The sequence below is a fragment of the Neopsephotus bourkii genome, unplaced genomic scaffold (assembly GCF_033783945.1).
Source record: "Neopsephotus bourkii isolate Nb327-2 ecotype Australia unplaced genomic scaffold, CSIRO-AGI_Nbou_v1 NB_1792, whole genome shotgun sequence".
In the NCBI taxonomy this organism is placed as follows: domain Eukaryota; kingdom Metazoa; phylum Chordata; class Aves; order Psittaciformes; family Psittacidae; genus Neopsephotus; species Neopsephotus bourkii.
In genome coordinates, this window is record NW_026902266.1 from 10,430,737 (window position 1) to 10,452,336 (window position 21,600).

The 21,600-nt window shown below is 41.1% G+C and overlaps 1 protein-coding gene and 1 long non-coding RNA gene across 7 annotated transcripts in view; both read left to right on the plus strand.

Annotated features, from left to right (window-relative positions):
• Positions 1 to 21,600, plus strand: part of TUB (TUB bipartite transcription factor) — a 155,545-nt gene that overhangs the window by 45,174 nt on the left and 88,771 nt on the right. The window lies entirely within an intron of this gene.
• LOC133226588 (uncharacterized) lies at positions 830 to 2,804 on the plus strand. The gene is made up of 3 exons (XR_009729573.1): positions 830 to 1,000; positions 1,974 to 2,040; positions 2,260 to 2,804. It is a non-coding gene; the product is annotated as an uncharacterized LOC133226588 (long non-coding RNA).

The window sequence follows — 21,600 nt, forward strand, 5'->3', positions numbered from 1 at the left end:
ACAGAAGAGAGAATAACCTAGATGCTATCTTTGTTAAACTATACTACATTATTACTTCAGGTTCTTTACTGGGAGTGGAGAAGATGCTAAATATGATTTATGAGGTACTTAAAGATGTACAGCAAAGCTGCTCTTAGGAAAAGTTGTGATAAGACAGTCACTTAAGGCTAGAATTAACTGTTTTATCCCACTAAAGGCCAGTGCTTGCTCTTGTAATAGCTTTTAGTGTCCATTTCCTTCTCATCTAGTCAGAGGGGCAACAGAAAGCAACTGGAAAACCCTTTCCATAACTGACAAGAATCTGCAGATGGTACTTGGAAGATGTAATTTGTTTTGACTCATTTGTTATTGCTTTTTTTCTCCTCCTTGCTGATTGCTTTGGGCACTTGCTGCTCAGGTGTTTGGACTTCAGTGAGGCCCCCTAAGGATGCTGGTGAGCAGAGCTTGTCTGAGAGAGAGGGGAGTATGCTGCGTGTTTGCACCCTGTAATGAAGGATCTCGTAGGCTTTAACGGGGACAAGCCAGTGAGTTCTCCTGCAGTGCAATTTGTTTCTCCAGGAGTTTCAGGGTTTGGCCCCGTCGTTGCCACCGAAACAGGTACCTGCCTATCCCGGTGCCGCCCGCCGTTAGCCATCAATGGCGCGCCGGGTTGCCACGGGAACGCTGCGTCGTTGCCATGGGAACGGGATCCGCGACGCCCCCTTGCGGCGCTGCTCGGGCTCTCAGTGCGGTGCCGGTGCGGGCTGCCGGTGGCGCGGTGGCGGGGCTGCCTTCAGACAGCAGCGGCACCGGGAGTCGCGCTCCGTGCTCAGCGGCTGCCGCGGGCGGAAAGAGCTCGGAGAGCCGAGGCTTGTCTCGTAAGACGCGCCTAGTTCAAACTGTTTCCAGGGTAATTCAATCGAAGGTCAGCCAGCTGCCTCTGCTGGGAGCCAGCTCCGCTTGCTCTGCCAGTCGCACTGGTGCCCAAGGAGATGCAGCTTCCTTCAGCCTTGGGTAGCAGGTCTGTACTGTAGAAGCCACACGCTGGCCAACGGCGGAGGCTTAGGGAAGGGTGTGAGAGCAAGGCAGCATCCCTTAACCTGAGCAGGGAAGGCTTGTGTTCTGCAGTCCTGAAGTGTTGGGTTAACTGTGTTGTCAGTGACTGATTGTTCTGCTTTATTACTTTTTATTTACTATTTATGTATTTATTCATTAGCAGTGGATAACTGGATGTACAGCCTTGTTATGCTAGGCAGTCTTTCCCTGAAATAACTGATCTAAAGTGCTAAATGTAGGGAAACAAATAGGATATTGCAACAAAAAGCAGCTGCACCGCGGTGGGACACCACTGGCTAGCTAGCAAGCCTTGCAGATCCTTCCTGCAGGCCTGGATGCTTCCTGAATTGCTTTTTTCAAGTGAAACCAAGCACCAGACCAAGGAGGGTTTTATGTCATTCCTTTGTCAAAAGGCTAAAACAGCAGAGTTTTGCAGAGGTGGGGAGTTGGCCTGTCAGGGGGAGGAGCCAGCTGAGCTCCTTGTAAGGAGAGCCACAGAGATGATCAGAGGGATGGAGCATGTCTCCTAGGAGGAAAGGCTGAGAGAGCTGAGGTTGTTCAGCCTGGAGAAGACTCCAGGGAAACCTTGCTGCAGCCTTTAAGTTCCTAAAAGTAGCCTGTAAGAAAGAAGGGGAGAGACTTTCTAGCATAGCCTCTTGCGACAGGATGAGGGGTGATGGTTTTAAACTAAAAGAGGGGAGATACAGGCTAGATGTGAGGAAGAAATTTTTTACAGTGAAGGCAGTAAAACACTGGAACAGGTTGCTCAGAGAGGTGGTGGATGCCTCATCCCTGGAGACATTCAGCGCCAGGCTGGATGGTTCTGGGAAACCTGGTCTGGTCTAAGGTGTCCCTGCTCACTGCAGGGGATTGGACTAGAAGACACTTGAAGGTCCCTACCAACCCAAACAAATCTACGATTCTATGTCTGTGTGCAGCCCCAAGCTTAAGCAAAGCAGAGCAGAGAGAGGTGGTGACTTGAACCCCAGCAAATTATCTCAGAAGGTCAGTGCTAGTTACCTAGCAGTCGCCTAGGTTACCTAGAAGTCACCTTCTGTTGAGAAGCAGGGAAATTTGTAAATGCCTTCCAGACCAGGAAGCAGCAGTGGAGTAAAAAAATCACGTCTGTAACTGGCAGCAATTGTCATCATCCCAATCAGCTCTGACCTAACTGGCCATACATTTGGCAGCACCTATTTACATTCTGCAATTTCCTTCAGTCAGGGTGTCACTCATTGTCGAGACTGCTCTGCCAGCAGCTACGCGACGCCTGGGGATGCCAGCGCAAGAGAGAAAATGACATTTTCAGAAAGATGTCATTTCTTTTTCAACACTGCAAACATCCACCCATCTGTCACAAATGCTTGTCGGCACTCCAGCATCTCTGTATCAGTCACACAAGGAGTACACCTCAGCACAAAGAAATTTATCAAGTTAATGGTATCAATCATACGCCAGTTTGCATTATTTATGAGTGCCAGAGACATCTTTTCACCCCTTACTATCAGGTTTGGGTTTTTATTTTAAACTTATCTTAGATAAAAGAGCGGGAGAAAACACAAGTGGGGAGATAGGGCTGAAGTGACTCTGGAAGACCAAGCTAGCTTGCTGTCAGATCACAGAATCAGAGGTGGAATGCTTAGAGCCACACATAGCTAATTGCTCCCCAGATCATTCCACAGACTGTTTTTGTCTGAAACTCAGGCTGGTACCTTTTGTCGGTATTGGAAGATGCTGATCCCATACAGAAGACGACACCATGTGGTTTGCCCAATAACACTAATAGCAAACCAACCTTCATACTGCTGATTCTGGAAATCATGCTGACCCTAGTAAAGCACTAGTTGCAGTGCTGCTTAACATCTTGGCTTCTGACCTATGTTTTCCAGTGTCACCTTGTGCCATTTAGAACTGGTGCTTTGAAAAACATTCAGTTAACCGTTGGTAAAACATGCTCTGTGACTATAATGAAGTGTTCATTGTAATGGTAATTAATAACATGCTGCAGAGTACTTGCTGTGTGAAAATACAGTGTCAGGTGTGCCCATGTTACCACGAATACTTTCAGTTCAGATTGACTTGAAATTCTGGTTCATTAAGCTGTCAGCAACTCACAGCTATAAGGGGAAAACATTGATTAGTAGCCCCAGAAACTACAGGTGTGTTTACAAGAAAGGCTAATTTGACTTCATGAACAGGAGCTGGCTGTAGATTTTAGGTTTGTTTTTAAATGTTTGATTACTCATTACTGCCATATCGATCTTTTATAAAACTCAAAGAAGGCCGAGTCACACTATAGCATCAAGCCATGTTAGAAAATGAATGTTAGAGCATCCTTGAATACATGGGAGTCTCAAACAGAACACATTCCAGAGAAAAGCCAATCTAATTTGTAGAATATTGCACATTTTGTGTATAAACTGGTACTTGCAAAGTTACCTGGAGCAATTCCATTGTTATGCTATTGAAGAATAACTAAAGATATAAAGGATACATGGTGCACATATTCTTACTGTAAAGACAATCAGGCAATTTGCTGTTTTGTCTGTGAATTATTTAATTTGTTCAGATGTTTCTAGGAATGTCTTCCACTCAGCCTCTTGTTGCCACCTTCAGAAATATCTCATTCTTTCAGAAGAGGATTTTATTTTATTTATTGAGCATTTATATATGTGTCTTGGGTATCTGTGTGTCACTGCTGAGTTAGAAATCAGCTGTAACAATACTAGAGAAAATCAACTCTCCTAGTGTCTCACTCAGTCACCTTGAATGCCAACTTCTAGAAGTGTGATAGCATTTGTTATTCTGAGAGCGCTGCTACTTTGCTGGTGAGATAAGATGAAAACTGGGATTAGTAAAGTACACACATGGCTTATCAGGCAGTTCAGTGGATGCATTTCAGATCTGGAGGACTATGAATGATGGGACAGCATCAGGAACTTTATTGATTAAGCCTTTGCAAACTTGAAATTTTTTGAAGCATCTGTATTTATCTGTTAAAAGGCAGCTGGACTTTATCACTCGCTGGGAAGAGACAATATCAAAACACTACCCCTCAATGGAGAAGCGATTGGCACATGAAACACTTTTTCAGTCGCTGGTGGCGAAAATGCTTCAAATGTAATAATTCTAAGTGGAGCTACTTATTTATTTGACTACAGAAGAGGGAGGGTCCTGCTGTAGGCTGCTGGCCAGAAGGTGTGCTTGTGGGAAGGACTGCAAAACATGAAAAGTATATTCAGCAAATGCTCAGCAAATGTGTTCCATGTACCGGTGACTATCTGTCAAGGACAATATGTGCTTACTAAGCAGGCTTATAAAGTGGCTCCAAAGGCCCTAGGAAATTATTTCTCACCCATCATCTTTTTGTCTCCTCCTCACATGGAGAGACACAGTTCCCGCTACTACGGCCCTGATACAGAAGGCTCCCTTCCACAGAGCAAGGAAGAGGCAATGCTACCCTGAGGGTATGTCCATGTGATGCACTATTGTGACTCTCATGGAGTGCCAAAAGTACTAACTTACGTATGAGCATAAAAGATAGCAGTATTCATGATTTTGTTGCCTGGACTCATTTGTCCTGATGAGCAACAGAGTGTTTAAGTCTGGAGGTCCCCATAGTACAGTACTGATAATCTTTTGGCAGCTTGTGTGCCTAAGTACCCTGAAATCATACTTGCCTGTGATTTGTGACTGAGGAAGTTTTGCAGATGAATCAAGATAAAACAGAGATGGGTCTAAGCTTGTTTTGTTCCCAGTTTGTTGACATAAAAACTTTGAAATGGGGAAGCCTTCTTCCGTAATCCTTATCACAACTGCCAAGGAATTCTACAATTCTCATTCCTTTCTGCTGGGCAGCACCATGTCAGCTATCACCACTGCCATCTCTCTCATATGACTCTTGGGAGACAAAAGGCTTACTTCTGTTTTTTCAGCCTGACATTTCAGTGACATGTGTATGACTATTTCTGATTGCTTCTAATGGGAAAGGTTCTCCAGCTATTGCAAAGCTATAAACTTTGCTTCTCCTTCAGGACTCTGCCTTTCTTCTGGTTACCCATAAGGCCTCTACATTGGAAAAGCAATAAAAAAGAGATTCAGTCCTGTTCCTCTGAGAAGAATAGGGCATTTTCCCCATGCCCCACAGATAGGAAGGAGATGCGTAAAAAGAAGACAGAGATATTTCTTGCTCCTGTAGAAAAAAATTCTGCTAGCTGAAAAAAATAATTTTGTTTATCTCTGAAAACCTCTTTGAGCCAGACCATCAGGGGACACAGAGACCATCCAGAAAATGCAGACTGGATTGCCTAGAGGTATATTATTGGATGATGATCCAGCTAGACTGAAGGGATGGGCAGGCTGGACTGGGGCTAACCAATATGTGGGATCAGCAGGAGTGCTCTGTGGTTCATGCTGTGCCACTTCCAAATGTGTGGACAGCTCGCAGGGTGATGATGGTTGAACTATTTCCACCCATAAGCCCAGTCTCTTCTTAGTCATAACTGCAGATTTAAAACTCATGCTGAATTATCAGACTGTGCTGTAGCCAGTCTGAACAATTGTCAGCTGTTTGTAATTCAAAGCCTGTCTGTGCTTTAAGCTGTCTTCTTGGAGGGGAAAAAGAACCTCTTCACCCCAACCCCCCTGATCTCCAGTATTGTAATCAGCATAGCTGAGTTATGGACAGAATGTGAATATAGCATACTCAAAATTTGCTTCTTCCTTTCTAGTAATAGATCTGTTAGCACACTGTCAATCAAATACTATTTGTTTCAAAGACAAGTGTCATGACACCTTTTCAGCAATGGAAACTCCATTATCTATCACCTGAGTATGAGATTTAAACAATGCAATGTCCTTCAGACATCCTGAATCCTTTTATATGTCTAGTCTGGTTTTAGCTGCTTTGAAAATGTTTTACTTTTGTCTAGATCATCAAAAATGTCGAGTTACCTCTGCTAGCGAACCATACTTAGTTTTGACTTGGAGAATAGGATGCGGCACTCTTACTGCCTAAGAATATCTTTAAAGATAGAGCAAATGCTGTATGTCAGGTTATTGAGTGCACCTTTTAATGAACTGTCTGAGTGAGAAACAGAAGATTGATTGTGGGGGTTGAGGTTAGGTAAGTAAGTACCTGTTGGGTGGAAAGCTGATCCTTTGAGGGGTGGGGTGTTAGTTGTCTAGAACTGTTAGAGGATGGATGGAGTGGATATATGTGGAAAATACTGCTTGTTATGAAAAAAAAACAGCAAAGGAGGAGAAGGCTGGTGCAGTGAAAAGACATGGTGAAAGAATTTAATGCTGGCTGATTTCCCATGCCCTCATCTCTAAGCCCACATTCCAGGGAGGAGCAGATGTGTAGCAGGGCAGTGGGGAGGGTAACTGGACCATCTGGTCTTTCACGGCCATTAATCCACTACATTTTTGGCACTAGACTAGTGGTAGTGCCTTTCCTACCCTCTATTAGGCTAGATGAAGATGGGCTATCATGGCTACCACAGTGGCAAGGTCCAGGAATTTGATTTTGAGCATTTTTATAGCATTCTCAGAAAGGAGATGATGCTGTGCTGTGTGCTGAGAGAGGGTATGTGTTAGCAGGCAGGATCTTTGGAACTGGGGGTGCAAAGGGCCACCCTGAAATGTTTCACTAGCAAATTTTTAGACCTCAAGCCAGGGCCAAAGGACAGTCTACAGTAGAATGGTCTGGGTTATACAATAGAGGCTCTTGGCTTATTGGGAAGCCAAGTGAGAAGGAAATATCTCATCATCCTGCACAGTAGCCAAATGGACCAAGCCATATCGATATTCTGAAACCATGATATAGGAGGAAATGGCCCTTTATTTATTACCTGGACACAATTAAAGCATAGCTATAGATAAACAGTTGTTACAAATAAATGTGAATCCTGATGGCTGGTCCCATTTAATAAAATAATCTTGCGCTTCTAGGATTTAAATGCTTCTGATGGCTGGTCATACAGACTTCCCCTGATTTCCTCTTCCAGTTGGTCTGGAAGTAAAAGGCAAATCAGCTTTCCAAAAAGCTGTGTGTTTTAGTAACCTCACATTTATCCAAAAGCACTTAAAGAATGTTTTTGAATAGAAATAATTTTTAATTGGATTTTGGTGGAAGGATGTTCTTTTGAGAACATCAATTTTCTCCCGCTTACGCAACTTGTTGGCTACTCCAAATGCGTACAGCTTGATTAAACAATGACCTCTCTTAGATGTCTACTGAAGGAACAATTTATAAGTCCTAATCTGCTTTTCTAATTTAACAATCAACAGTCTATGGGTAAGGGTTAAAAGATATTAATCTGAAGCTTCAAAATGGGATGGAGCCAGTGAAGGCATGTGAGCCAGGAAGGCTGTCATAGACAGAAGGACCCCTATCAGTAAGAGAGGAGTGTGGGAAAAGGGATTCCACCAGGCTAGGAAAAGGAAAGGTGTATCATGGGAATTAAGAGCTTTACATTTTGATTCAGAAAGCAACATGTCAGAAGAAAGGCAGCAGCTGTCTGCAGTAATCTGGGACTGGAAGAACTGTGCCAGCGAGATAAGCAAGTCGTGATGATTAAGTTGAGCGTGGTTATTAAGAAGTATCAGTAAAGAAGATGATTTGGCTAATGTCAGTTCAAATGTGGTGATTAAAATTAATGGGAAGAATAATATGACCAGGAAAGAGAAAGGAGGAGAATGAGATTAAACTTAAAGAGACCTATTTCTATTCAAGATGAGATCATGTTGCTGAACCTGTTTCCCATTTTGCACGAACTGCAGAATTATTCTCTTATAATGATTTATTTTTGTTGCCTGTCCCTTGAAAAGACTTTAAAATTCAGAAAATACAGATAAAAATGTTTATTCAATCTTGCCTGGATTCAAAAGTTCTATATTCATTCAGTTTCTGTGCATCTCTCCATAGTTGTTTTTTGTCTTTTCAAGCATATTAAAAACTTTCCTATAAACACATTTCATTGGTTCTTATGACAGCTCTTAGTATTTTCTCAAACATGACCTTAACTAGGTAATCCCAAAGCGATTGTAAATATAAATACACCAGCTGGGAATGTTTTTATTCAAAGAAATGAGGTAAATGCATTAGCTTCCTATGAGATACCATACTGCAGGTTCTTTTAAATCTGCTGCTGGAAATGTCTCTCCTGCTGCCTGTATTTTTGTTTCACCTAATTATTTGATATTTAGCATAGCAAGCAGTTGCACGGCTGCCAAAGGCATGGTGCCAAGAAGGCAAACTTGAGTGGCTCAGGAGTATGAATGTGTGATTGCTTGCATTGAGCCTTGGCACCTAGCCTCCATCTTTGCTCTGTTCCCACCATGTGCCACAGGAAAGGCTGCTGCCGTGTTTCATGGCCAGCCCAGTCTAGCATAGCAAGTGTGCAGGGCAAGAAGGAAGCCTCTGAGGTCTAGCCACGCCCTGGGTGTTTTGGACCACATTCTTTGCTCACCCCTCAGGCTCACTAGCCAGAGGTGGCAGAGAAGGCAATGTTGTCCTCTGATAGGGTAAGGCTGATTCCACAGCATCTGAGGTTGCACATGGTACCACAGCCATCAGAGCTTTTAGCATACTGCTGAGGTGTTTTCTCATTTCTTGCTGTATATGTAATATGCAATGTATAGTTCTGTCAATGCCAGTTAACTAGTTGAAAATTAACTTGTTTTACCTAAGACAGTGGCAAATTCTGTGTCTGGACACTCCACAGAGCTTAGCCCCAAGACAAGTTACTGCACATATGAATAGAAACCAGCTGTAAAATGCTAGTCTAGGCAGAGATGTTAGGGTGAAGGATAGCCCAATGCATAGATGATGAAACTCAAAACATGTTTGAAAACCATAACTTAAGTTTGAACACTGTGGTCAATTTGAGTAGGGTTTTGTTAAGAGTTCCATTAGTCCATTCTAACAATGAAGAGAATTCAGAGAGATTTAATTTTCCTGATTTAGAAATGCAATGCAGTTAAAAGCAGAATTATTAGCTCAATTTTTGTATGGCAGGTTGCAAACTCTGTAGGCTACCTGCACTGAAATACTGGGATGGAAAATCTTTATCTGGGACATTCTAATACAGTGCACTTGAGCAAACCAGGTTGTGTAGTTTTTATGATTTTTGTCATCTAAGACTCTAACATAAAATGGTGCTGCACTGCATCGGTAAAATTTATTTATTTTTTTTTTACTTAATCTATAATGTTATATATCTATATATATAGATATGTAATCTATATATATAGTTATATAATCTATAATCAGCAACATCTGATAATGTAGTCTCTAGATGTTTGGAAGGTAGAACAACAACAGGAATTTAGAGTGGAAGTTATTCTTTCTTATTTTTCCTTTTTCTATAGATTACATAAAAAGAAATATGAATACATACTAATTGGCTATTCCTGACTCTTAATTTTGAGTTTCATTCTTGTAATTGTTTGAACAGACAAACTATAATCCTCCTGCTGAAACTGTAACTACAGAGAATTATAGCACTTAGTTTATCTTAAAGAATATTCAAAATTACAGATCGGTATCAACTGAATTATAGCCAAAGGATGTAGACACTTACTTTCATTATTGTAAATTGGGAAAAATAGCATCTTGGAAAAAAACTATGGAGAAATGTTAAAAGAAAGTATGTGAGGAAAACCCCAGAAGGTTTCTGATCAGGCACAAATTAGAAACAGTCATCATTATAAATCAGTAACAGCCAGTAGCACTATGTAGGAATGAAAGCAAACATCACTTATGAAAGCCCATGTCTGATTTTTTAAGATGCCTCATGTTGTTCTGTTTCTTTTAGTATGGTATTTCCAAAATCACCTAAGCCTTTGGAGTTAAAAGCCATACTTTGTATTATATCCAGGGTTTTTGAAATATTGTATGTTTATGAATAAATTCAGTGGCCAATGACACTAACTGTTAGATTGTCTAGATGAGGCTCTTGCCACTTTAAACTGAAAGATCATGAGAACAGCTTGGCAAAGTGATTCCTGATTTATGTATGCATGTCAGAATTTCACAAGTACTAAAATATAGCATTTGCAAATGATGCCTGAGCTGAAAGATGTCAATTTATCTACCATTGGTTTATTGGCTCTTGAAATCATGCTTCTAGATATATTTCATAAATGTGAAATAGTCTTATCAGTCTGGTGCTTTTTTTATTTGCAGACATCAGCATATGGAAACTAATATGACTGTTTTCTTCGCTATAGTATTTTATTGTGTGCACAAACACTGCCTGAAATACTGTACATCTGAATTTTGCAGTTGTCATTGGCAAAGGATGAACACCACAGCTCATCTTTGTGTCTAAATTTGTGCCCTTAATTAGCAGGCTTTCTGTTCACAGTCATGACTACAAAGGCCACCACAGCCAGCTGTGCAGGTACCTTGTCACAGATGACTCAGAGATGTAGGGTGAGGTTTTGTTGCTTGCTTCCTTGCTGCAGAACCTCTGAATATCCTGGATGGGGAGGTGTTTTTGCTAAAGAAAGCAGAGCCCAGTGCAGGAGCTGTGCAGCACGGAGGTCAGGCACACAGTGCAAGGGAGTTCCTGTTTGCTGCTTTTTCCAGAAGATACCTCATGATTTGAAGTACTATTTCGATTTCATTCAGACACCAGAAATGCTTTTGTCTATTTGGCATTCAGCCTGGTGTTTTTTTTCTGCTATGCCACCTGATGGTGCTTCATCAGGTGAAAGGCTGAGCTGGAAGGATGTGCAATTAAAACATGCCCCTGAAGTATTTATTCACTGGGCTTAAACCAAGACAGAGATTTTAAAAAGAGACATCACCGAGGAGCTGGAGTGTTTCAAGAGCTGGTATGCCTTTCCATCTGAGGGAAAGGGCAGGATCATGGTTGCCAAAATAGCCTGAATTTAAAATTCCAGAGCTCAGTTGAATGGATCGCATTTTTAAAGGCTTTAAAAAATGTGTGATAGAACAAACTCTTCTGGGTGTTCCTTATTTAGAGCTAATTAGGCTACCTTGACCTGCAAGGAAATTAGAGAAAGTGTGGCTGGGAACAGAGAAAGTATTTTTATTTCATCTTCTGTCTGGAGGGACAATTTTTGCATGGCACCCTTCTGTAACGCTGGTCTTGTTGCATATATTATTTTTATCATGCTTGTATCATTTTGATTTACTTATTAGATTACTATAGCTCTAGAAGGCAATCAGGCCACTTGATTATTCACTTTTTATAGCTGCAATACAGTTTGGGAGGAGGAATCAAAGCCCAGAAGCAATCCTTAGATCTTGTGGTGCAATACACTTTTTCCTTTGCTCCCATTCCTCTTTGCATTCTGACAGTGATAAATGTGGACTACAGAAATTAATGAACTGGATTATTTTTGAAAGTCTCTAAACCACCCACCTGAATTACTTAGTGTGGTGAAAAAAGAGCTTAAATTAGGCATGTTTTAAAACTGGAATTTTGGTATAGGCCATCGAAAAACATTGGAGTGCATGCAAAGGAGAAATGTCTGCTGATGTATTTGTGAATAACAAATTCAATCATTAATACACATCTAACCATGTTGAAAACTTTGTAAATATACATGGTGCTGACTCACTCCTGCAACTGGTTGACCCAGTTTAAAAACAAAAAAAATAAAAATCAATAATTTTTTTTTCTCAGGGGAAGAAGTGAAAGAATTTCAATTTTGTTTTGGGTGGTTTTTGGTTTGGTTTTTTCCATTTTTGAGAAATAATAAGGAGAAATTTTCCTCTTTGCTTCACTATGATCTATGCTGAGAAGTTAAAGGCATAAATTTGCCCTTAAGTATTACTTTTCATAGCTGTCCTTCACTTTTTTCCCAAGCAAGTGAAGTCTTCATGATAAACATTTTTTTTTTCCTCATCAGGTTTTCAGAGCCAGAGATCAGAAACAAATTCTATCATTTTTCAGCTCAAATATTTTTCTTTTGTTGTGAAAGGGAAAACATAATTTGGTGTGGGTCTTTGGAGGGTGAGTGAGCATCTTGGAGATGATGTCTCCTTACAGCACAGTGAAGATGCTGGTTGCTGAGTGTGCACCTGCCTACTGCTCTTGGGGCATGTCCAAGGAGGAAGACTGGAGCGCACAGAGTGAAATACTGGCTTTGCAAAGTTGGCGAGACTTTGACTCACTGTCCTTCAGTAATTTCAAATACATTTGTTCACCTGCTGTAGGGAACCAGCCCAAAGGCCTCACAAGAAGTCCAGATAGATGACATCGGTAGCTCTTCCCTGTCCACCGATGCAGTCACTCCACTGTAAAATGCCCCAAAGTTGGTCAGGCAAGACTTACCCTTGGTGAAGCCAGGCAGCTGTTTGCAATCACCTTCCAGTCCTCCATGTGCCATATCTTCTAGGAGGATCTGTTCTGTGATCTTCACAGGCACAGAGGTAAGGCTGACAGGTATCTTTCACTAGACCAGGTTGATCAAAGCCCTAGCCAACCTGGCCTTGAACACTGCCAGAAATGGGCTTCCACAGCCTCTCTGAGCAACCTGTGCCAGTGTCTCACTACCTTCATGACCAGAGGCAGTTCCCTCAGCCTGCCCTTGTGTGTTGTGTACCTGGGCCCACAACCTGAAAGGCCTGAAAGATGGCTTTGTATGGGAGAAGGAGCAGGGCCAGGGGGCTGAGGGCCCCTTTCCTGGGGATTGCTCCCTGTGACCTTCTGCTGCCCTTTGTGCACAAGCACTGCCCTCCACCTGCCCTTGTGTGCCTAGGCTCCCCCCTAGTTCTGTGCCTCAGCTCCCCTAGATGAGATGGTGGCAGTGGTGTTCCAGGAGGCCTGGGGGTCCTCCATGACCCCACATTGACCCAGGTCCCTGCAAGTGGCACAGCCTCCTGTGCCCAACAGTGGCTGAGGGGGGGGATATTTCAAATATTTGAAATATGGGTGCAGTATGTATTGGATTGTTGAGGCAAAGGTGTTTGTATTTTGTGTTCTATTTATTTTAATTTCAAACCATTTACTGGTTCTTTCTTCCACTAAGTTTCTTTGAAACTTCACTAACTTCTAATCATAAAAGTGTAATTGTTAGTGTAAGTAATGGAGAATTTATCAAACATAAATTTCCACTAGGGCTCACATTCGTGGCCTGAACAGGCTGTCCTGACACTGAAAAGACTGGTACACCTTGTGTTCACATCAGATCTTTATTCTATGTCAAATTGATCTAAAAGCATGGCTATGAGCTTGCTTATATCTGAAAATGTTATTTAGCCCATAAATTTGGTATTCCTGTGCTTGATCTACACCAAGTGACTATTTTAAACAAAAACAATTAAGTATTTTTCTAATGCTAATGCAAGCAGTAGAAACTCCTAATTTTTTTTTTTTGTTGTTGTTGTTGTTTTTTTTTTTCCACAGGAAATTAACAGACCAGGAATTAAATTCTTGGCTCTGTGAAGTAAGTAGTAATATTTCCATCTGTTTCAGTGATGTACTCCCTATCAACTGCTGAATAATTTCAAATTACTAAATAGTTTCCAGAAAATTATGGCTATCTTCAAATACAGCTTTTGAATAAATGGCCAATACTAAATACACAGGTTTATCTTTCTTCTCTATAGGCACATAGCATCCTGACAAAACCAACCAAATGCCTAGCAAGTATGACAGATAACTGTATAAGCACAATCAACAGCTTGTCACACTGCTGCCTTCCTCTCTGTAAGCTCAGTACCCAGAAGCCTAATAGCTCAGTACTGTCAGACTGACTCAAATTAATTGCAAATGATGGGGTGATATTTATTTAGGGCAACTCTTGGCATATGGTTAATTTACATGTTCTACTACTTAAGGATTTGCTCTTCAGTGGAAAGCAAACCATTAGAACACTAAGGGAAGATTCCGTGTTCTTTCTTGAAACTTTGAGCATTTTGAATAAAAGAGTAATTATAGTTGTTATAGTCAGCAGAACAATGTGAAGTAGTTTTACTTAGAATGATATGCAAGCACTTGTCAGCTTGCCATTCACAGGAACCTTTTAAAATGCCACACTAGTTACTTTCTAAATGCATAAATATTAAGTCACTGGAACACAATTAAAATACTGATACTCAGGGAAAGCTATTCTTGTGTTTGAATTTTGGCCACACAATCTATGGCAGAAAATCTAAGTATTTCTAGAAGAGTAATAAAATAATATTCTATGTAAGTTAGATTTCTTGCTTAAATTACACTGGTATTAAAAAAATCCCACACCAGTTACCCCTTGCAGTCTTGGCACAATATTGTACTGTCCATAGTATTTAACAATAACCCATTTCAAAATACAAGTAAAGGGAAAAAGGATATTGTTATGGTAATGCATCAGTTACAGTCATTACCACAATGTGTAGGAAAAGCTGTATTTTGCTCCAGTGATTTGGGGGTTCTCTATTTGCAGGAGCTTACTATCTTGCAAAGGATCTCTGCACCATACTGAGTCAGCACAGGCTACTAAGCCATTTTTAATGCAATGTGCTAATTAGTTACCCTGGTTTTAAAACACTTAAACACCAAAAACACATGCCTGGCATTGCTGAACTTCATTTTAACAAGTCAGGTATTTGTATATGACACTATCCACCTTGTCATTGCTGAAAGCATATACTATGGTGCACCACATTTTTAATCCCCATTATCTCTGCGTAAATCTGGCAAAAGTGTATTGATTTCAGTAGGCTTCTTGGTGAGATTTTTTTTTCTTGTATATCAGGGCAGAATTTGGGTTATGTTCTCATTTCCAATCCCAGTGCTCCTGCAGACTTCTGCACTGCCCCATGCTGGCTGCAGTAAAGGCACAACACAGCTTGGATAAAACTGCCTCCTGAAAGCAGAAGTGCTCCTTGATGTTTGAGCTCCAGCTCATGGGGATTTTGCTGCCTTTCTCCTCTCCAGCTTCTGCAGGCTGACTATGAACATTCATTAGGCTGCTGTATTATAAAAATAGACTAGTTACTAAGACATCAATAAGTCACTTAATTTAGAGCCTATGCAAGGGTTTTTTTTTCACGGGTGATTTTGGCAGAGTGGATGCATTCCATTATGAAGCCCCCAAGGCTGACTTGTTAATCAGCTGGGCTTTCAGCTCGGTCCCTCATGAAATTGGGTATGTAAGAAAGCTGCTGTGCTCCTTTTGCTCAGAAACACGCTCGAGGTCTTTTTCTGTTAGAGGATCTTTGCCAAAACCCACTGCCTTCGAACGTACCCTTGCCAAAACCACCCTGTTCTCAACTACATGGCATCATACGTAGTCTTCACCCCAGTGAAAAAGGACAGTATGTAATTCAAACATCTAGACACCTTTGACTGCCAATGCATTGCCGTCAGCAAAGGTTAACCCATCTCTGTTACCAGAAGGAGCACACCCCGAAAGTAGCTTGCAAATGAAGTTCCCTCAGTGGCTTAATACTATTATTGTAGGTGGTACAATATTGGTTTTATCTTGAATAGTGGTGCAAACTTACTGGTATATGTCTGTGCATAGATGTGAGAGTACTTTCTGAAGGAAAGTACAGGCTGTGGGTCACTGGAGGTAGCTCAGATGGGATTGCGTGCAAGCATTTATTTAATAAACCATTTTAACACCAATAAATGTTGGCTGCAGATGTAAGGTGGTTCTTTGTGAAAACATGTTGGGAAACAGAAGATTGTCTTCACACTAGAGAACCTACAGCAAATTACCTGGCACTCAGGCTTTTACTGAAGGATCTGAAGCAAGCCACTATGTTCAAAAATACTAGCCATGATGTTAAGGACCTAAACTTTTACACAAAAAGCTCCAGGAGCTTTGCTGTTCACTGAAGAGATGACGGACAAACCATGCTGTTTGAGGTTTATGTTCATGGTTTTTCTCTATTAATTACAGAGCCACTTTACACTTTTTGATAATTTTCACAAAATTGGCTGAACCCCAGCTTTAATGACTTAAACTAATGCTAGCTTTCGTTTGTGCCTTTTTGGTTTCTGTAAAAACGATGGGACTGATGGGAAAGCATATGAGAGCTCACTGACTGAAAAAAAAAACGGAAAAATTGGTTGTGCAGCAAGAAAACAGCGTATTAAAGAACAAAGCAAGGTTAGCTTATCACAAGGTCAGAAATCTTCTATTTGAGGGTTTTGTTTAACAGGCACACAAAGGACAAATACTTGTAAGCAATGCTGAAAACTGAGTGTAGACGGTATGTACAACACACTGATTTCTTACACCAAGACCCAACCCTGTGGTGTTTTTACCATGGGTGATGGCTTTTTGGTTCTTTGATGGTTTTTTTCCCTTTGGTTCACTGTGACAGTACCTTTTCATGTGGCACAATTTGATTGCATTAAACAAAGCAGCAGGTATGGCAAGGCTCGGGGAGTAGCCAACTGTACAAAATGAAGGAGGATGTATACTTTCAAACTGCGTTTTATGTTACAGTAGACAGCTATATGGGTGCAACAGTACAGCAAGTGTTTCTGGCTCTGAAAAGTGAGACTCCACTGCTTACATTTTTTAATAGAGAGTGAAATGGACAGTCCTACAGGTATGGTCTGCAACTGCATTTAGGGACAAAAAATGTATCCTCTCACCTGCTTTTCCTTCAGTGGTAGATTTATGCAGTGACATACTCCTAATCATGGTAATTGCTTTGAAAAATACGTTGTATTTAATGTATTGCTTTCTCTGTCGTAGGGGTCAGAATATAACATAGCTCAAGATTTAAAAAGAATATGCCTTAGTATTTAGCCCACAGGCAACTCCTTTAGGACTAGCTTCATCAGAGGCTTTTCCAGATAGAACATCAGTCAAGACAGGAATGAACGTGGAGCAGAACATGAGTAAGGGGTGAGTGTCTGAAATATTCAGTGTGTAGCTGGGGAAGCAGTATGAATGCTGTGTCATTGTCCTTTGCCTCTTCTCCCTCCTCCCCCCTGCTTTTTGTTACTGTCTCCAGTTTTAAAAATAATTAAAAACTCAACCAAGTGTATTAATGCTTCCTTTGAATTATTCCTTTAAACAAAATGTTGAAAACTTGATTTTCTTTTCATTATTGTTGTTATGCATGGTAATTCTTTCGTCTTGTTAGACTCTGGAAAGTTCTACTACCTCTACAGACCTGAAAGTGGTGTTAGCCACTTTAGGTCTGTGACAAGCAAATTCATAAGGCCCTGACTAAAGAGGAAATAGTCTGGTTTTGAGCAAGACCTTGCACACTGCATCTTTGCCACCAAACTCCTGTTCCACTTGCTTTGAAGTGATAATACTGTAATTTAGTCAGAATACAGCTTATGTGGATTGATTACCTGTCCTAGCTGTGGATACAAGGATACAAGGCACAGTGTGGGAGGCTCTTGAGTTGCTGAACTGCAGGAGCAGCTGCTTACAAAGGAGGCACAAATTTTTCCTCTATGTGGGTTCCTCTCTGTAATGCATATAGCATTGCTCCTCTTGCATATTTACAGCTTGTCTTTATGTGTTACATAAAGGCTGGGCACTTCATTAAAGTGGCAGAGACCAACCTGGTCCTGAATGAACAAAATGGAAAAAATAAGGATTAAAAACATGCTCAGGGCCAGTGTCAGCCAGTGGCTGAGCCAAGAGAAGAATCCAGGCATCCTGATGCACTGCACTGTACAGTGCATTCTCACTAGGCCATGACATCTGTTGTGCAGATAATACAGTAAAAAAAAGAAGGAAAAAAAAAAGGATGAAATGTCACCTGAGCCACCTCCCTTTCTGCATTAGATGAATAGCAGGATCCTGTAACAATGCAGCGAGACAGTTGCACATGATGTAGGTGTATGTATAATGGCTGGTAAACTATAAAAGACACCATAGGAAAGGCCATACAGAATCACCTTGAAGCTTATGCTAGTTTTTAATGCCAAAAGCACCTTTTATCTGTTACAATTTAACAAGATCTTGTTTTTCGTACTTTCTTAAAGATGTAAGTGTCCTGGGTTCAGCAGTAGCAGTCATTTTTCTCCTTCTTGGTAGTTGGTGCAGTGCTGTGTTTTTGACTTTCAGCCTGGGAACAGCACTGATAACACCTGTGTTTTTAGTTGTTGCTCGGTAACATTTACTGTGACCAAGGACTTTGTGAGTTTCATGCTCTGCCAGGGAGGAGGGGAAACCGGGAGGAAGCAGAGACAGGACACCTGACCCAAACTGACCAAAGAGGTATTCCATACCACAGCACGTCATGCCCAGTATATAAACTGGGGGCAGTTACCCAGAAGGGCTAGCTAGATCACTGCTTGGTCAGGCTGGGTATCAGTCAGCAGGTGGTGAGCGGTTGTATTCTCTTCCCGTTGTTATTTCCCTTATCATTACTATTACTGGTGGTAAGCAGTAGTGATTTGTGTTATCCCTTAGTTACTGGACTGTTCTTATCTCAACCAGTGGGAAGTACATTCTTTCAATTCTCCTCCCCAGCCCTCCGGGTGCGGTGGGGGGTAGGGGTGGGGGTGAGGAAGGGGGAGAATGAGAGAGAGACTGCGTGCCTGACCAAGTTTAAACCATGACAGTAAGTTTACCAGAATACCTGCTGTCATTGTTACAGTTTTTGCCAGTTTTGCAATGGGGTCACACTACCACCACATTTCTGGATGATATTCTAGAATTTGAGTAAGAACATAGCTTTCTTCCACATCTTTAAAGAAAACAAAATTAAACAAGTGAGACTTTGTAGCAGTGGTGACATTTAGCCAACGCTTTCAAGAGCTATATTAACATCAACCTGGCACTCACAGATTCAAGCAGAAGCTTTGTTTTTTCATTGAGAGGATTTGTTTGGGATTAAGCAAGCCAGACAGAGGTGTGTAAAAATGATACTGTGGCAGCTGAGTCATCTGAGGACTTCTCTCTTTGATTCTGTGTTTGCCCCAGAGAGACATGTGAGGCTATGTTGTAAGTGTCCCTTATAGTTGTAAGGTTCAAAACCTTGTGTCCTGAAATAGTTTATGACTCACCTGTGTCTTCAGCACTTGCCATTGTGACCACAGGATTTTATTGTAATGTCCTTCCAACACAGCTGCCAGCAATTCTTCAGAACGAACTTGTTCAAAATGTAGCTGTCTGCTTCCTTGCTGAAGTCAGCAGCTGTGCCTCTTTTACTATTACACTGACAGATTGCATTTAAATTGTCCCTTTGTTTTTTGCAGACCTTAGTGGATATGATACTTGTCTTTGTTCTTCTCTAAGCCTTGTACTTTGAGATTTGCATTTTAGCAATCTCAGAACAGTAGAGATCCTAAAGCTGTATTTCATCATGGAAAAACTATTTTGTCTTCCGTTGCTTCTAGGAAATTAATTTCCCTTCAACAACAATCTTGGTGTATTCTCTCTATTCCTTACACTCTCTTTCCCATCTTTTGACACTGAGATTTGCTGCATAATATCCTGTTGAATACATAAAGTTTAAATGTAAAACTTGTGGTTTTCTTCACACCCTATAAGCATTTGAAGGAAAGGAGTTTTGAAAATGTAGTCATTACATTTCATAATGTAATTCCACTGTAAACTGGAATAGCCCTTCTTGACAAGAACATAGGGTAACCAGTACTGTGAGTTTAGAAGATTGGGTCATGTGAGTCAACTTTGAGTTTCCAAGAGGCAGAGTTCAAACGTGGTAATAGATGCGGATGCTGGCCTGAAAACTTGGTCAATTCTATGTTTTGTTCTGAGAAGATTTGAGGTAATTTTACAACATGTAAAATTCAAAAGAAACAAAAGTACTTCTGTTGCATTTTGCTTGATTGGGTAACAGTCTGAGGCCTACTTTACAGAGGAATCTAAAATCTTATGGTAGGAAGGAATTCTGATTCAATAAATATTATCCTTGAATGTTCAGTAAATAAACAGATGACAGGCACAGTCATTGTAGCCCTTTATGTTTTTCCACCATGTAAAGTGAAATGACCGCTTCCTTTCATGCTTCCTTTCTTTCCTGCATTCAGTTCAGTTCCTGAACACTTCCACTGAAGCTTGGAAGTGCCTCAGCCTCGTTAGTACCTAGACTGTTAGCATGAAAAATGTATGAATGCTGTAAAGCACTTGAATAGGCTTGAATTCCAAGTTTAAAACAGGAATGCGGAATGCCAGATTTGGCAGCTTTTGGGAATTTGGAGGTAAACCCCTGAACTGAATTGCCTTTGAGGAGGTTGGCATCATGATATGGGTTTGACTAAAAGCTATCAGTCTAATGGTGGCTGCTAGATGCCCGTGTCCTGCAGAGCAGCAGCCTAGTCCACTCCTAATTAAAATTCCAGCTTTAATCTGAGTGAAGATGGGCCAGAACAATTTTCTTATTTCCTTTCTGTGCTTTCCTAGTGCCTGTGCCACATTTCTCTTTCATTTACTCTCACGGGGTCTGTTCAGGAGGGTGGCAATCGTGGGAGCCCAGACATGCATTTTGTTTGTAAATGTTTCCATGTGAGCAGGATTCTTTCTGTCTTCATAGCTATCCTGGAGGAGTCCCTCCACTCACTTTTCTCTTTAGGAGGAGGAGCAAACTGCTTGATGCACAACTGAAACATGTTTACTTTGGTAGTGAAACCATACTCATTGAGAGGGCCAGAGTAGTTTGAGAGACTGACCATACTTTGAATATGTTACTCATTCCTTAGAGCTGTGAGTAACCTCTTGAGAGGTGACATATATACAAAAGTAGCTCTCCATCTTTGTGCCACAAGCACAGACTTGCTGAAAATAGAATCTTCAGAAAAGTGAAAAACAGTGATTGTAACTACTCAGAGCCACCTCAGACTGCACATGAAAAGTATAAAACTGAAACGTATGCTCAGCTGCTGGTACCAGCTGTTGCATTCATTATAGTAATTGCTACCATTAGTGTGCTATTAATATTTCTCTTACAAATTTGTAAGAGAAACAGAAATGCAGAGTCTGCTCCATCTGCAACCAGTTAGCTTCTTCGTGGGTCAAGTCACACAAGTAACAATTTCTACCAATGCTGTTGTCCTCCAAGGGAACAGTTCTTAAGAGAAGCTTTGTTTCTCTGAGTTACTTGTGAAATTTCCACTTTGTGTTGGAGGAGAAAGACAGCATGTAAAAATGGGAGGGCAGAAATGTATTTGCTACAGGATCTGCTTGCCTATTGCAGCCAAAGTCTAACACCTTGCCACAAGCAGCAGGAAGCCTTTGATGTAGCTTTGTACAACTTGGAGACCCTGGAGTTGACAGCAAATGCAGCCTTTTACCAAATGGGGCTGTGTGTGACTAGGTCTGAATACATGGCTTAGCCTCTGGATTCAAGGCAGCATGCTAAACCACCCTCAGATGCTGGCACTGGTGTGAATCTGAGGTAATGCCATTCCAGCAATTGCAAGATGCTCCCCTATCAGCTCTTCATCACTAGTGTTATCCTAGAACAGCTTTATTGTGGGCCAGGATTTGGTCCTATGGTGTTTGTTTCTTTTTTTTTATTCTTCCCTATCACCTATTTTTTTTCTATTGCTTTAGAGAAATTTTCATCTATAAAAGTGCTGTTGACTCAGCATCTTTCAGCTCAAGAGTGCCAACACTGTTCACAACAAGTAGCTTGAAAAAATGTTTAAATTT